The sequence below is a fragment of the Primulina tabacum genome, chromosome 13, assembly GCF_025594145.1.
Source record: "Primulina tabacum isolate GXHZ01 chromosome 13, ASM2559414v2, whole genome shotgun sequence".
Lineage (NCBI taxonomy): Eukaryota > Viridiplantae > Streptophyta > Magnoliopsida > Lamiales > Gesneriaceae > Primulina > Primulina tabacum.
Window position 1 is genome coordinate 6,601,140 of NC_134562.1, and position 19,206 is coordinate 6,620,345.

Here is a 19,206-nt window from a genome sequence, read left to right on the forward strand (position 1 = left end):
TTTAGAAATGGGTACAGTGCCCGGCATCAACTCAATAGAAAATTCCACCTCAAGGTCAGGTGGAATGCCAGAAACGTCCTCGGAAAAGACACTAGGAAAGTCTCTCACAATATCAACATCCTCTAGCTTTTGACCGATAGGAGCATGTGCTGTAGTGACACACGCTAGAAAAGCTTGGCATCCTCATGTCATAAGTTTCCTCGTACACATACAAGAGATAACGTGTGGCATTTGTTTATTTCTCGCCGCCTCAAAGACAAAAGATTTCCCACTAGGCGGTCGAATAGTACTGTGCTATGACGAAAATCTATCGAAGCTCCATTCACTAATAACCAATCCATGCCAAGTATAATGTCGAAACAAGAATAGGGAGTACAATAAGATCTGGTCGAACTACATCTTTATATAAACGAAACTCCAGATTCTTCAAAATACTAGTAGTGACCATTTGATCGCCGGAAGGAATAGAAACTTTGAAACCCAATCTCATATCCTTAGGTATAATATTCAGTCGCTTGATGAAAGTTTCAGATATGGAAGAGTGTGTAGCTCCCGAATCCAGCAATGTATAGGTAGCTACACCTAGAATGAATATTCTTCCTGCGACGAAAACGCTTTTAGATTTATTCGTGTTGAAACTTAAAGAATTTCTATCATTGTTCTCCCAAAATATTATGAAGATTGTTGATTGGACCCTATTGTTCCTAGGAAAATTCAGAATTTTTCCCCTTTATAAATTCCGATTAATTACATTTTGACCCTTCAATTCTTTTGAAATTTTCATTTTAGTCCTTCAATTTTTTGAAATTACGATTTTGGCCCTTAGATTTTTCAGAAACTGCATTTCGGTCCCTGAAATTTTGGAAAAATTACATTTTTTGCCCCAAAAGTTTCGGTTATTTGCAATTTAGTCCATCCAAATTTTCGAAAGTTCCTAATCATGCCCTTGGTTTTGATTTTCTTCAATTTAAGCCTTAAAACTTTCCTTTGGGAATACCTACATTCCTTACATAATTATGGCTCATAATTCAAGTCCGATTTCTAAGGTTTCCATTGTCATTTCTTAATTTCAACTAAGGTAGAGCATGCAACCTAATTTTCACTAGGTTATCCTTAATCCCAAATCAATTCTAATAACCAATTTAACATTTCATGCAATAAAAAGAATATAAAAACATTAAATAACTAGGTTACCGGTGACGAGAGTCATATCTGGCTCTTCCTCGGCTTCTTCAGCATACATAACATAAGCTCTACCCACCATAGGTCCTCTCTTCTTCCGGCAATCAGCAGCCTTATGCCCTTCCTTCTTACATATAAAGCGTTTGTATGTCCCCCACATGCACTTACCAAGATGTGGGCGGTTGCACTCCTTGCATAGGGGCCTCTCAGCAGTTTTTGATGCTCCAGGTTGTGCTGGATTTGGTGATCCAGGCTTCTTTACTTGACTTTGGGGCTTTTGCGGCTCTTGAGATCTAGGAGGTCCCCTATATGGCTTCTTATTCGGCTGTGAGCTCTGCTGGTGTAGCTGGCTTTTGTGCTGCACTTGAAAATCAATATCTTTCAATGATTGCTCAGCTTGAAATGCATAAGTAGTGGCAGCAGCGTAGTCCACCGATAGCATCATCAACGCATCCCCGCGGATGGTAGGTTTAAGACCATCCATAAAGTGCATCATCTTCTCAGCAGCGTCTCTAGCAATGAGGGGCACAAAGTGATAGCCCCTCTCAAACTTCATCAAAAATTTATCCACAGTCGTATCCCCCTGATGGAGACTCATAAACTCCATCTTCAATCGGCCTCAAACATCAGCAGTGAAGTACTTCTCATAGAAAATTTCCTTGAAGCGAAATCATGTAAGTGAATCTCAAGAGATCAAATCCAACCCTCAACAGCAAAAGGGTCGGTAGTGCCAGAAAACTCCCTCGAACTGAGCCTCCGAACCTGATCATAAATGTCATGTTGTGGTTTAGGAGCATGCTGAAACTGCTGCTCAAAAAAGCGTGTCATGCCCTCTAGTGTGCGGATAGCAGCATCCCTATGAGGAGGTGGGGGTGCATTCTCTTGAGGTCCTCAGTATTCTCAGCTTGCCCATCAGTAATAGGTACACGTCTAGGAGATATTATATCTGAACATTTTTCAAGTTCTAAACGTAACCAACATGCATTTAAATATAAGGTTTCTAATCATTTAGCGTCTAAATTTCATTTATCCTTAAGCTTTAAACATGAATATCATCAAATTGTAACAACATGCATCTTTATAAACCATGCCATCATGCATGTACTAAGCATAAAATCATATAAAACATTTAAACTTACAAATTTAAGACTTGATGACTGAGCTTCCCAGAATTGCGGTAACGCAAACCTTTACATGAACATTGCTCTGATACCAACTGAAACATCCACTACTCGTTTTTCTTAAAAAGTACTAAATTTTTTTTCCCTAGGTGATCGGCCGAAATAAAATATACATATATATACTTTTAAAATAACTTGCACCACTTTAAAATAAAACGACCAATGGTATTTGAAAATTCAAAAGAAATAATTCATAACATAAAATCGTCAAAGGTTTGCCAATCCTAACTCAGCCATATTTCAAATTAAAGATAACTCTAACAAACTTTCAAAACACACTCAAAAGCATAATAAAAGTCGTGAAAATCTTTAACATAAACTTTAAATCATAAATGCGAAAAACTAGCGATAGTTCTCGGGTTATGTGCACCTTCAGTCCAGTAAAATCATCCATCAAAATCTCAATTAATATCAGTATCATGCTCACCTGCACCGATCACACCTAGTTAATCTATTTACTCAGCAAACCATAACCATAATAACAAATAATACGTACACAATCACATTCAACAATGAAAATACTTTTACATAAATAACATTTCATAATCATGCATATACTTAAACATTTTCATATCATCATAATCATATTCCTTTTCATTTCATCATAAACATATACATTTTCCTTTTATTGAATTCAGATAGTAAATTGTGACTTTCGTTTCATCATAAGGTCGATGGATCCATCTACATGTAATCACAGTACTAGGCGACGGGGACATCATCAACACTCTCACCCGTCAACTGAGCCTTGGTCTATCATCATCATATGGAAATACGATCGTCGGGCTCCCTCTGAGGCCTTCTCCCATAAATGGGCTCCCTCTGGGCCTTCTCCCTCAAGATATCCCCATTCATATCATAGTATCATCATAATAGTCACAATTACTTCACCTCTTCCAATGTTTCGTATTTTCATCACTTAAAAAAAATCATGCATCAAAATATCTTTTTTCTTTTAAAATCAAGCATGAAACATATCTTTTAACTTTAACATTTTATCATAAAATTCATTAGAAATTTAAAATAATCATTTTATCATATATTACAGCATTCGGGGCACTTCCATGACGATTACTATTTTTCAGAAGTAAAATAACTGTTTTACCCCTAGACGTAAAATTTCTTGATTTGACTTTTTCATACTATCATTGACTCAAGACCATCCTAAATAATTATTTAAGCTTAAATAAATCTTTTGATATTTTTATTTAGCTTAAATTCAAGGATTTTTATTTATTTCGTAACTATTAATTCGTAGTGCATTTTAATCCCGAATTAATTTTCAACTTTATTAATAAATTCCCAAATTTTAAACATAGATTTTTAATACCTAAATTACCCTCGTGAACCATGATTCCACCTCCGTGGACCATTGTTTGAAACCTTAGCCATTAAAACCAAAAATTCGAACCTAACCCCTTTCCCTCAAACCATCTCACATTTTCCTCGAGCCGCACCCGAGCCACCCCGAGCCAGCCCCTTCCCATACCACCCCTGGACCATATTGAACCCAATGGACTTGACCTAACTTGTTGCATCCCCTTGTAAAACGAACCTGAGCCGTGCGAACCTAGTAGCAACAAACTAGGACTCTTCGTAAATCCAGCTAGGACCCTTAGCCCAATAACCACCCGAGCCCTTACCCTCATGACCATCACTGGACCACCCTCAGACCTGGCCTAGCCCAGCCCTGACCACCCTGGCCAAGCCATGATCCCTGCGCACAGCTGCACTCTCGGCTTGCATGGGAAAGAGTCCTATCACGCAAGGACTCCTTCCTAGCCGATGTGCACGAGTCCTAGCATGGCTACGACTCTTCTATACACCCAACCACATCTGGCCCCATCCCTTTTCAAGCCCTGGCCGAGCCATGAGCCGTGGTTCCCTTTCACCGAGCCCTAGTGCATCAACCTGCTTCGATTCGATCAAGATCGGTTCCTGTTATTGTGCAGCCTCTAAACCGTGGCCTAGGGACATTTAAACACCCTTAAAATCTTCCCTTTTGGTGTCCGTATGATGCAGCCCCTTCATGCAATAATACATCAAGTTTTGGAACATAAAATCATATATTATCATACATGAATGCATAAAAACGAAAATATTCAATAAAAATCATGTTTTTCATGCAAACAATAATCAAACACATATTAGGGTGTGATAGATGAGAAAATAAAGATTTATGACGTGTCTAATTACGCTCGAAAACGAATCGACGATGCGATGAATGGCGACGAACAACCTTGGCTGAATTTCTCTTGCAAAAACTGATGCTTTCCTATGATTGAAACTCGTGTGTGCGTGTGTTTGAGGGGAGGAAAATAGTTTGTGTGGTTAGGGGGAGTGGGGCGTGTGTTTAAGGGTTTGGGGTAGGGGTTTACTAGCTTATTTAATGATAATTAAACTTGTATGCAAGCTTCAGCCATTAACATGGTTAAATAGGCCCAAAAAGCACATTAGTGCATAATTTAAATATTTCATTAAGGAAAGTTCGTGAAATTATTAGCCGAGTTATCAAAAAGTTCATATTTTTCTTGAAAACCGAATACCGATAAAAATTACGTCTCGGCGTGTAAAATCACGTCAAAACTCCTTAATCTTAAAAATATCCTAAAGCATCAACCTTATTTTAAATAATTAAACATAATTATTTAATAAAAAATATTTTCCATTTTTCAGTCATCGGTCTCCGTTCTTCGATCGCATCTCAAATAATCTTTAAAAATACATTTTTATGTATTCAAGTAGAAAACTACTTCATAACCATAAAAACATGTCAAACATAATTAATGTAAGCAATTAAAATCATGTAATTAGTCATTTTCCATTTTTCCTATATTTTCATGCAGTTGGATTACGTCGTTTTAATTTTGGACCTTACATTTACTGTGGAATCTCTCAGTTAATCTATACGTATTATTTTGAGTCTTTGTTAGTTTTATATCGTATTATATTCTTCGAGGAAATGCTCAGTGTATCTGTATTATTATCTAGAGTTAATTTTGTATGTTTGGATTTAGTTTATGTTGTGTTGAGTCTTGTAGGCTTTATTTGAACAGTTGTTGTGGATTGTTGGATTGTCCATGACAGACATTTGCATGTGAGTCTTTATGGATACCACAGCGTCGTCCTTGAGTCATTTTTCTTTTGCAGATATTTTAAATTTTTGGTATGTCCTATTTACAGGGAGGTCATGTCGAAATTTTATAGGCCTAAGGACTATTTTAAACTATTTTAAACCATTTCGATGCAATGTTTAACTTAATAAATAATGTTTGATATTAATTGTAATTATAATAACTGGACCTCACTGCCTGCCCTGGGCAGGGCTGCCCAAAACTATTCCGGGCAAAATGAAATAAGTTTTTTTTAAAAAAAATCCAATTTCGAGGTGCTTCTATTTTCAGAAAATTTTTCTTAAACGGTTAGAAATAAATTACTCAACATAGTTTAAACAATAGAAAATCATACGATCGATAAATCTGGTCTCTGATAACACTTTTGGAGTGTTGTTTTCTCGCACCTAAGATGCATCAGAAGTTTTTAAATTTATTTTTTGACATTCAAAACGTTCTTGGGCATCGTATGATTTAAACCATTTATAATGTGTTTAGATTTGATTTACCTTTGTATTTAAGAATGATAGACACCAAATTATTCTGAGATTAGCATAGTTGACCTTTCTTATAAATCAATAAGAACTTTCTTTAACCTTTTAATCAGGTACATGATAAGAAACTTTGTTGCTCATGTGGATTGTATTTGAAATACATACAAAATTATGAGTTGAGAATAAATGATCAATCACCAGAAATTAAAAATTTCGGTGGGTCGGTGGCAGTGCTGTGGGGATAGAGAGGCGGCGTTGTGGTGGTGTTATGGTGGCTCGACGACACCTTAGTGTCAAGGTGGTGGTCAAAATACTCAAGTTGTAGGGGTGTCAAAAATGAACCCGACACGCTAACCCGACAAGGGACAACACGAAAAATATCGGGTTTGGGTTTATGATTTTTGGGTTAGGGTCAAAACGGGTCAGACCCGAATGAAAACCTGTTAAAAAAAATCTCGGGTGGGTTTGGGTTGACCTGGGTTGACCTGAAAAAAATATCAGGTCGCCCAATGACCCGAACCCACCCGACCCATCATTTTATTTAATTTTTTTTTTTACAATTTACACAACTATTGTATAGGCTTTCTCACTTTCTAAACTAAAATAAAGCCCAAGCATCTAAGTATTAACCCTTGTTGTTGTAGGCTTCTCATTTCTCAATTCCTATCTCGTGAGTATCCTTCTCCGCTTCTCACTCAGGCGTCCAAGTGATACCCTTCGGCCTTCTCCGCAAATCCGTTACTCGTCCAGCCGTCTAGGTGAAAAACTGAGTTTTATTAAAGTAATCTTTGTTTGGGTTCGCTCTCAAATATTTTTATTGAACATATAATTTGAAATTTGAATATTCTTCAATATATTTGTTCTGTTCTTCAATATATTTGTTCTGTTCCCAGAAGATGATATTGAATAGTTTCTTTTTCGTTGTTCATAGTAAGGAAGTTTGTGCAGATGAGTATTGTTTTGGTTACATGTGCCGTGTGCGGGAGGAGCGCGAGACATGAGGGAAGAAGCAAACTTTTTTTACAACTTCTTTTGTTAAATAAAGTCAGTGACAATTGGGTATCATTGTATAACATTAATGATTGAAAGTTTGGGACATAATTGCCCGCATTTGACCATATGAGGAATGCATGTGACCAGATTATATTGAATTTAGTTTGTTTTAGTGTTGTACTTTAATAGTTGGTCACCTTCAGAATCAGCTAATTTATGTCACTGAGCAGGGGTATGAACACATTTTCTTTGGTACAATTCTTGGAGTATATGATCATGTTAAAATTGACATCCATTTATTTTTGTTTCTTGTAATGCCTATACCAAATGAAGTCTTCCACTTGATTTACCGTCTACCCATCTACCTACACCAGGTAAGTCGAGGGCACGCATTCTGTATAGTTGATGCCACAGATTTGAATTGTAAAAGCTTGTGTTCTTCAGTTTTGCTCTTAGTTTTCAAGGAATTGTCAATTTTTTGCTTGTAGCTAATCATATTGTTGTGCCTTTTAATTGATAGAACGAGTTCAAAACCTATTGGTTTTGTTCACGAGGAGGATAGTGTGGAGGGTGTACACGTGTTGGATTTAGATGTTGATGAAGAAACATGTACTAACTTGCAAGGTCGAGCCTCCAGAAGTGTTAAACGAAAGAGACCTTTAAAATCACAATGGTGGCAATATTTTGAGATGCTTCCAGAAGTAGAAGGAAAAGAAAAGCATTGCAAATGTAAAGCATGTGGGACTACGTACAAAGCAGACAGTATCATGGGAACAAGTAATCTCCAACACCATATTCTCAAACAGTGTCCTAGACAGAGAACTCGTGATATTGCTCAGGCTTTGTTAGAACAAGGCGATAAAAGTCTTGCCATAAGGTCACAAAATTTCAACCAAGAAAGATTTAGAGAGTTGCTAATATTAGCAATTGTGAGACATGATTTACCATTTCAGTTTGTGGAATATGAGGCAATTAGATCAATTTTTACATATTTGGAATCTCAAGTCAATCATTTCACTAGAAACACCGCCAGGATTGATATTCTCAAGATGCATAAAAATGAATACATTAGACTAGCTCAAGAAATGTGTTCATGCCCTGGAAAAATTTGTTTCACTTCCGATTTGTGGACTTCTATTACCACTGATGACTATGTATGTTTGACAGAGCATTTCAAATATTCTAATTGGGTTTTGCAAAAAAATATTATCAACTTCTCTTACATGCCTCCACCTCACTCTGGTATTGCATTGTGTGATAAAATCAATAGCTTATTCAATGCTTGGGGAATTGAGAGAAAGGTTTTCACAATTACGTTGGACAATGCCGCTTCAAATGATGTGTTTGTTGGCCTTTTAAGAGATCATCTTAGTTTAAATTGTTCATTAGTGAATGGTGGAGAGTTTTTGCATGTTCGTTGTTGTGCACACATTCTCAATTTAATTGTCCAAGAAGGTTTGAAAATAATTGATCATTCCGTTGATAAGATTCGTGAATGTGTAAAGTATGTAAAAGGCAGTCAAGTGAGAAAGAAAAAGTTTGTAGAATCTGTTACCCAAACTTCGCTGGATCCTAAGAAATCACTTGGGTAAGATGTTCCAACTAGATGAAATTCTATGTATTTGATGCTTTCTAGTTCCATATATTATCGACGTGCTTTTAATCATTTGAAATTGACTGATACTAATTTCACACACTGGCCATTAGTTGACGAGTGGGGTCAAGCTGAAAAAATATGCAAATTTCTTGAGGTTTTCTATGAGACAACAATTTTGTTTTCTGGGGTAAAATATCCTACTGCCAACCTTTATTTTCCTCGTGTCTTTACGGTTCAATTGACATTAAGTCAAGCCTTGCAAAGCTCTGATGATTTCATGAGATCAATGGCCAATCAGATGTTTCAGAAATTTGACAAGTACTGGAAAGATAACAAGTTATACGGACCTAGTAGTTAGGAATTAAGTCTGGTGAAGTCTAAATTAGTTTCTTTGTTTGAGGAATGTATGGGCCTTGCTTCCAAATCAAGTAGTAGCAACACATCTACGAGTTCTCACAGTGGCATTGATGATAATGCTTCTCTTCCTCTAAATTCAGACAGTGGATGCATGGATGTTTTGAAGGTATTTATGATAATTTTTTTTTTTCTCACTATTTTTTACTTTTCGTTACCAATACATTTAATTTATGATTTAGAATTTGACACATTTCAAAGAACATAATTCAATGATAGAGCTCAAAAGAGTTAATTAGATCTTTATTTGGATGAACCGAAAATTGACAGATCTTCAAAATGTGATGTTTTTGCATTTTAGAAACCTTACCAATTTAGGTATCCTGAACTCACACAAATGGCTAGAGATATTTTGAGTGTTCCAATTTCTACAGTTGCTTCTGAATCAGCTTTTAGCACAGGTGGTAGGATACTTGACCAATATCGTAGTGCAATGAAGCATGATGTTGTTGAGGCGTTGGTTTGTTGTAGAGATTGGTTAGTTGGACAGAAAGTTAGTGATTCTTCTTATTATTTTCATTTTAAATTTATCTGTTTTACTAATATTTTATTTTTGTAGAAATTACTGAGGTGGGTTTGGATGATTTGACTGAAAATATTATGAATTTATTTATAAATGAGGATCCTGGATCAAACTATGCTGCAACAGATGATTGATGATTCTAACAATGCTAAGATATATAGTATTGAAAAGTAAGTTAAATTTTATAAATTCATAATTTTTGAAAACTTTCACCCTTTCTTATTTTAATTTTTTTAAATGTTGTTTTAAGGTTTGACTTCTACAAACAAATGTAGAACAATGAAGAAGTCAAAAGATTGAAGTGGAGCTTGATTATTGTCATTTGAAAGTTGAAAATTATTTTGTTATGTTTGAAGACTTTTTGAATAGCTTTTGTTAGTATGTGTTTGAATTAAATGTTATTATTATTATTATGTGTTTTGAATATTTATCTAATTATTGTGATGAAAAATTAATACTACAGATAGATAACTAAAATTCTTTTACACACAATCATAACATTACACACTCTTAATGAGAAACTTGTGAGGATATTATTAGAAATGTTAGCTATATGACAATAAAATTGTATAATAATTTATAATTATAATTTATATAAATAACAAAAATAGAATTTTATTCAATAAAAATGACAAAAAATAAGAAATTTTTGAGGATTTGTAGATTGTTAAGATATATGGTCATTGTTGAAATTGAATGAATTATAATATAAATAAATATATGATCAAACTCTCTTAATTATCATCTTAGTTTTGAGTTTTGTTTCCTAAAATGTTCATATCTTTTTTTACATTCTTCATACAAAAATATTTTTAATTTTATTTGGATAAGTTAATTAAAAAATTATATTGTTTAAGAATAAAAAAACCATTTTAAATTTTCCTTGCCATCCAATGATATTGTATCTGGTCGGGTTACACAGGTTATTCAGGTTAACCGGGTTGCTTCGGTTTCAGGTTCGGGTTCACTATTTTCGGGTTGGTTCGGGTTCGGGTTAAGATTTTTTTAGGTTTTAATATGCTTCAACCCACCCGACCTACCTGACTCACCCAAATTGACACCCCTATCAAGTAGGATGGGGAACACCCAAATATCTACATATTTATTTTTTATTAAGTAGAGGGAGACACCCCAAGATCTACATATGCTGATTCTTTTTTTGTCTCTAATTCAAGTAAAAAAAAATACAATGATGCTGAGAGTTATGATATATTATTTGTTAGAGTAGATGCCCTGTAAGCCAACTGTTGTTTGGGTAATTTATTGACTCAAGTGTAATAAACAATCTTTATTTTAGTATAATTTACTTTTTAATGGTTTCGTTTTACTTTATATGTATACTCATGCAATCAGCATAGATAAAGTTCTTGATTATGCTTTAGTATAAATGAATCGTAATTCGATATTGAGACTCATTTATAAACACTGCATATTCTAAATTCGTTCCTAGTCGATTCAGCTGCCTAAAATAAGGATAAAGGCCGCTTGAGCTCGAGAATAGCATCTGTGATGTTGTGTACTGCGTTTCTTGGTAAGGGCATAGAGATGTCTAAACATGCAGATGGGTAGTCATATGATGATTATACCGAACAACCCTCCTTCGGACTTTCCAAGTGGTTATCATTCATCGAGAGGATAAGTCCGTGGTTATGATTGTACACCATTAGTCCTTACGACCAGGGACAACACTGAGGCTCTATATGCTAGGGCTGTGCTTTGACTCGTTTATCGGCTCCAGGAGAGTCATCAGGTGGCGAGGTTGGATACAGTTGCGACACATATAGGAGCCAGTGCATTATAGTCAGGGATTCACCGCTTACCTACGGGTGAGGATATCCTATGCGATCTGATGAAATAATAGTGCGTGGAATCTCTGGCCAGAGTATGAGATGTACATTGGAGAAGGAGTTATCCAATGGTACATGCGATGCCACTATTTATATGTATCACATAGTTATCGAATCAATATGCAACCCTCGATGAACCAATGGTTGCAGATTCGATCGGGATATATGAGCTGAAGGGACAATACTGTACGTTAATCATAATCGACTGGTTCTTGCAGGCACTATCAGTGATACCTAGGGAATCATGGGGCGATGCTACTAGACGTTTTTAGCATGATTTGATGGGTTTAATCAGAAATATGATTTCTGACATTCTCATGATCAATTGTTGATACATAGAATGGGGCAAATAAGGGTAAGCCCGAATAAAGGATTATGTCCTGAATCACAAGGAGTTGTGAACCCACGGCTAGCTTATCCCTGAATCATTGAGGGTCAAACAAGTACTGGATCATTTGTTCTCGTGGAGAGAATAAATTCAAGGACTTGAATTTATATTATGATATAGTAAATTCAAGGAGTCGAATTTATGATAATTAAATTTTGAGAAAATAAATATAAGGAGTTGAATTTATGAGATAGTAAATTCAAGAAGTTGAATTTATGAAATTTGGAGAGAATAAATTCAAGGAGTTGAATTTATAAAATTTGAGAATTTAATTTATTAAACTCAAAAATTGGTTTTATTGAATATTAAATTTTGGAGGTGATAAAATTCAAGGAGTTGAATTTATAATTTAAATATTAAATTCAAATGTTGAATTTATAATGTATTTAATTTATTAAGCTCAAAAGTTGAGTTTATTAAATATTAAATTAAATATTGTGGGAAGTATGTTTAATAGGCTTGTAAGAGTACAAGTCCAACATATTAAATAATTAAAGTTCTTAATGGACTTTGATTAATTAATTAAACTAGTTGGAGTAGCCCAATTAATTAATCAAGCCCATTAATGTTAATTATTTGTATTAGGTCTTGGCTTAATTGTAAGGGCATCCATAATAGTGGGTATTGTGGGTGCCATGTTATCCAAATATTTTTCACCACCAAATATTCACAATTGTGTCCTCTTGATTTGTGTGCAAAGTGAATATCCTTTAATTAAACTTTCTAATTTTAATAATCATTTTAATATTTTTTTAATATTCAAAAATATTTTTAATATTTTTTAAATATTCAAAAAAATTCAAAAATATTCAGAAATATTTTTAATATTTTTTATAAAATTGTAAGTTATTTTATTTAAATGAAAATAAACTATTAATTAAAGTGACAGTGGAACCCATAAATATTTGATTGGTGATATATTTGATTGTGAAATGTGAGATATTTGAGTAATAAAATATTTGATTGATTACGTGGACTATGGGACCCACAAATATTTGGAGGAAATACATTTACTACGGTGGATGGCCTAAATAGGAGTGATCAAGCCATAACCATAGCCACCACCATTGTGATTTTCGAAAATCACCTCTTTTCACCCTCAATATTTCGGCCACCTTGATTAGATTTTAGGGTTGAGCCGTCTCTCAATATTTTGATATCCAACGTCAAAATTTTTTCTAATTTTTCTAGTGCAAATTAGAAGAGGAACAAATCTTCTAGTCGTGGACCTAATTAGAAGGATTGAAAGAAAGAGTTCTTGAAAAAAGTTCGTTGAGAATTCATCAAGAGCTATATCCGCCTATATCGGATTAGTTGGAGCCAAGTGAATCAATTCACTAAAGGTATATTATTAAACTCCTATGAATGCTTAATCATAAAACCATACGAGTGCTCAAACAAATATATTTTGATTGTCAAAATAAAATAAAAATTTTTAAACTTCCGCTGCGTTTGGGATACGAGAAAACCGAGATCCAACAGTGGTATCACAGCCAAGGTTTTTCTAGATCGTATGGTTTTGATATTGAATAATTTATTTCTAACCACACAAGAAAATTTTTCAGAAAATTATAGTACCACAAAAATTATTTTTCGGAAATAAAAAAAAATTTGGGTCTACCCTGAACAGTTTCGGGCAGACCGCGCGTGCAGCGCCAAGCGCGCACATGTCCACACGCCATGCGCCGCCCAGGGCGGCGCGCTATGCAGCGCAGCGTGCAGAGCGTCCGCACGCTGCGCGCGGCACTGCGCACGCCTATGCGCGCCTGCGCGCACAGAAGACCTGCCACTGTCCGAAACGTTCAGGCAGCAGGCGGGCAGCGGTTGGCTGTCCGGGAGTGTCTCGGGAAGCATGCTGTATAGTGGGCTTTATTTGTTTGGGCCTAGGGTACAATTTTCTAATTTTTCAAATATTTGGGCAAAATTGATATTTCTTGAAAATTGATTCAATTTTTATTTTCGAAAAATTAATAATTTTCTTGTAAAATAAATAATTAGAATATGATTTTAATTACTTATGGTAAAATAATTTTTACAAAAATCAATTATTATTGATTTAATTGAAAATTAAATAAAAGAGTTTATTTAATTTATTAAATTTTTTAATAATTGAAGTGGTTAGTGATAAAATTATTAGATATATGATTTATCAATTAATTTAATTTGTTTAATTAAATTGATGTTAATATTTGATATTAAATGCATGAAGGATGATCGAGAGTCTTGACCAATGTGTTGGTGTATGTTATGATATTTTACTATTTATTTATTCATTTTGTTAATATTTGATATTATTAAAGTGGGCTTGGTTTATGGTCCGTTACCACCCCATGAGATGTATCCCTTATGTGCCATGGATATTTAAATGTAATCAATAGAAATAGTGGGAGATCAAGACTGAAAGATGGTGGGCCCGGGGAACGAGATGAAGACATGTAAAATATTGGAAGCTCTTGTAATAGTTGCATTTGCATCCCTGCATTCACCTAAGTTTTGGAGTTGGATCCATGTATGGCTCACATGGATCTAATAGTGTTGGCGATCGATCATCCTTATTTATTATTGAATATCATATTATGATATATGTGATATATAGTAGTATGCATGTATGTATATTATTAGATAATATAGTTGCATGGATCCGGAAAACATACAAACTCGTGGCAAGCGATTTTAAAAATTAAAATGATAAGACAATTTTAAAATTAAAATCCCTCATTTTGAATATGATTCAAAATTCATATCAAACCGTAAAAGTAAAAATTTAAAGAGTTTAATTTTTCCTTGCCTTCCATCAACCGTGGTTGCATGTTGATCGCTACCCGCGGACAGTGTCTGGCTCATATTATTGGGGAGGCCTGGACGCCGGAAAGCTATGACTTCCACCGGACATATGATATGAATTAAGTGGAACTCCCATGACTTCGGCTCATATTATTGGGAGAACTCATGGCGACCGTCCACTACAATTTAATATTGATGGGTCGGTTTGACACGTGAAAATAAACGGCGTCATATTATTGGGTCCTTAAACGTGAGGCAAAACACACGGAGGTTGCATAAGATGAAATTGGATTCTACCTTTTAGAAATTATAATTGGCTGATATTATTCGGGATTTTAATTTGCTAATTAGACTCTACGTACCCAATAAAGAAATACGATTTTCCTTTTTCATCAGAGGGTGATGAAAATGTCAAAATAGTGGAAGGGAAATTTCTAAAATGAAATCCATATTTTATATTTTAAAATTATTTTAAAATAATCATCAACCATTATTCTGTTTCTATATCAGTATATTTTCGATTTCGTCACGTAATACATTTCTATTATTAACAAGCTAACCGAATCTAATTTTCAAGACTGGTTGAGAAAATTGTTCTGAATTCGGAGAAAATGACATACACACTAATGTCAGTCCTGCTGAACTGACAAAGCATGCAAGACGGTAGGACCATAGTATGCAAGCTAAAGTGTAACATGCTCGCTTCTATGTCAAATGAACTGTATGGACAGTTTGAGGAAATGTTGAATGCTGCTGACATTCGAATACACATGCAAGAGTTGCATGGTACATGAAACTCGTATAGTGAGTGATATACACCATTTTAAAAGCTCGTGACTACATGCATGCAAGATGGGGCTCTGGCCCATGAGCGTGATATACATATGATTGGGCTTATTGAGAATGTGGTGGGCCTGGAATATGTGATTCATAACAAGTTACTAGATAGCAACAATTTTTTGTTTTTCTCTTCCTCATTTGACGAGATTATGGTGAACTTCAATTTTAATAAGATATATGATAGCCTTGAAGAGCTAGTCAATACGCTTATGACTTATGAGATCACCATATAAGAGAAAAATGTTGTTTTTCTAATAGGCCTCTCGTCAGACGAAAAATGACCCACAAATTAAGGGAAATAAATGTTCTGCCCCTCATAAGAAAATCAAACCCAATAAGAGGCAAACTCTGAAGGACACTTAAAAGGCCTACAAAGCCCGATAAGTCAGAACATATTTATTTCACTGCAAGAAGTCCGGACATAAGAAATTATGTATGCCAGAAATGTTCTGGAAATGATAAGTGAATGTCCAAGTAAACAAGATTTCAACAACAAACAAAAGAAAGTTAGATGATCCAAATCCCACACAAATATGGCACGCTAGCCTATGTCACATTTCCCAAAGAAGGATGCACAAACTAGTGGGAGAAGACATGTTTGACTTGTCAGACATAAATTCTCTACCTATTTGTAAATCATGTCTAAAAGGAAAAATGAAAAAGACTCAATTCAATAGAAACATGGAACGTGCGCATGGTCTATTGGATTTGATCTACACAGACATTTGTGGCCCGCTAAGTGTTAGCACAAAATATGGGCAATCCTATTTCATTACCTTTATTGATGATCATTCGAGGTATGAGTACGTTTATTTGATGAAACACAAATCTGAAGCATTTGAAAAGTTCAAAGAGTTCAGATCTGAAGTAGAAAACCAGCTAGAAAGAAGTATTAAGGCACTTCGATCTGATCGAGGTGGAGAATACTCAAGTGCTGAATTTTTGGGTTATCTAAAAGAGAATGAGATTCTCTCACAGTGGACTCCACCAGCAACACCACAATTGAATGGTGTTTCTGAACGTCGAAATCGAACCTTGAATGACATGGTTCGATCCATGACGGGATTCACTGAATTGCCTATATAATTTTGGGGCTTTGCACTTGAAACTACAGAAATGTTTTTGAATAATGTCCATACTAAAGCAGTGGATAAAATACCATATGAGATATGGATGGGAAAAACTCCCAAATATTCTTACATGAGAATATGGGGATGTCCTGCTTACGTGAAGCAGACAGTGAGAGACAAATTGACTAGTAGATCCATTTTGTGCTACATTTGTAGGATATCCAAATAATTCTGTTGGATATTATTTCTATCATCCCAATGAAGCAAAAGTGTTTGTTTCAAGAAATGCCATCTTTTTGGAAATTTCTATTAGATAGAAAAGGCAAGATGATAGAACTTGAAGAAATTCAAGATACTCCCTGAACTATAGAAGTTGAACCCATTTCCCAACAACCAGTAGTTGAAGTACAAGCTCCTAGAAGGTCTGATAGGGTTATTAGACCACCTGCAAGATATACGCTTCTTCATGAACAAAGCCGTGATGAGCATTGTGTTGAATGTGATACAATGAATTTCAAAGAAGCAATATCTGATACTGATTCAACCAAATGGCTTGAAGCCATGCAGTCTGAAATGGACTCTATGTATTCAAACCAAGTCTGGACATTAGTGGATCCACCTGAGGGAATCGTTCCCATAGGTTGCAAATGGATCTACAAAAGAAAGTTTGGAGCGGATGGGAAGGTAGTGACCTTCAAAGCAAGACTGGTTGCAAAAGGTTATACTCAAAGGCAAGGAATTGACTATGAGGAAACTTTTTCACCAGTTGCTATGTTTAAGTCAATTAGAATACTGCTAGCCATAGCAACAAGGTATGACTATGAGATATGACAAATGGATGTAAAGACTGCATTCCTCAATGGACACATCAAAGAAGAAATTTATATGACTCAACCTGAGGGATACACATCAGTAGGAAGTGAGCATAATCTATGTAAACTTCGGAGATCAATATATGGTCTCAAGCATGCATCAAAGAGTTGGAACCTCATGTTTAATAGCACTATCAAAGAGTTTGATTTTGCTAAGAATCCTGAGGAACCATGCGTGTACAAGAAAGTTAGTGGGAGTGCAGTGACATTCCTAGTACTTTATGTTGATGACATCCTACTCATTGGGAATGATGTAGGATTATTGCAATCAACTAAAGTATGGTTAGAAAATAATTCTCTATGAAAGACATGGGTGAAGCATCCTATGTATTGGTAATACAAATCTATAGAGATAGATCAAAAGGATGCTAGGACTCACCCAAGTCACTTATACCGATACCATTTTGAAACGATTCTCTATGGAAAAGTCCAAGAGAGGATACTTACCAATGTGTCATGGTATTACTCTATCTAAAGCTATGTGTCTCAAAATTGATGAAGAGATAGAGATGATGACACGTATTCCATATGCGTCAGCTATTGGTAGTATCATGTATGGTATGATATCGACACGTCCTGATGTTGCTTACGCTCTGAGTGTTACAAGCATATATCAGGCGAACTCTGGTCCAATGCATTGGAAGGCTGTGAAAGATATTCTTAAGTACTTGAGAAAGACTAAGAACTTGTTCATGGTCTATGGGGGTGGAGAATTGAAATTGGAAGGCTACATTGACTCTAGCTTCCAATGTGACGTAGATGATTCGAAATCGACCTCTGGCTTTGTATTCATGCTTAATGGTGCGGTTGTCTCTTGGAAAAGTTCCAAGCAAGACACCGTTGCGAACTCCACCACTGAAGCTGAATACATTGTTGCATCTGCTGCAGCAAAAGAGGCAGTTTGGATGAGGAATTTTGTCCAAGAGTTGGGTGTTATTCCCAATGGAGTTGATCCAGTCCCGTTATACTGGGACAACAATGGTGTCGTTGCGCAAGCAAAGGAACCAAGGTCTCAGCAGCGATCCAAACATGTATTGAGGAAGTTCCATATCATACGGGAGATAGTAGGAAGATGAGACATATCAGTCGAAAGAGTCCCCTCTGCAGATAATGTTGCTGATCCACTTACAAAGCCCTAGGGCAAGTGGGAGATTGTTAGAGTAGATGTCCTGTAAGCCAACTGTTGGTTGGGTAATTTATCGACTCAAATGTAATAAACAATCTTTATTTTAATATAATTTACTTTTTAATGGTTTCGTTTTACTTTATCTGTATACCCATGCAATCAACATAGATAAAGTCCTTGATTATGCTTTAATACAAATGAATCGTAATTCGATGTTGAAACTCATTTGTAAACACTGCATATTCTAAATTCGTTCCTAGTCGATTCAGCCACCTAAACTAAAGATAAAGGCCGCTTAAGCTCGAGACTAGCGTCTGTGATGTTGTGTACTGCGTTTCTTGGTAAGGGCATAGAGATGTCCAAACATGCATATGGGTAGTCATATGATAATTATACCGAACAACCCTCCCTCGGACTTTCCAAATGGTTATCATTCATCGAGAGGATAAGTCCGTGGTTATGATTGTACACCATTAGTCCTTACGACCCGGGACAACACTGAGGCTCTATATGCTAGGACTGTGCTTTGACTCGTTTACCGACTCTAGGAGAGTCATTAGGTGGCGAGGTTGGGTACAATTGCGACATATATAGGAGCCAGTGCATTGTAATCGGGGATTCACCGCTCACCTGCGGGTGTGGATATCCTATGTGATCTGATGAAATAATAGTGCGTTGAATATCTGGCCAGAGTATGAGATGTACATTGGAGAAGGAGTTTTTCAATGCTACATGCGATGCCACTATTTATATGTATCACATAGTTATCGAATCAATATGCA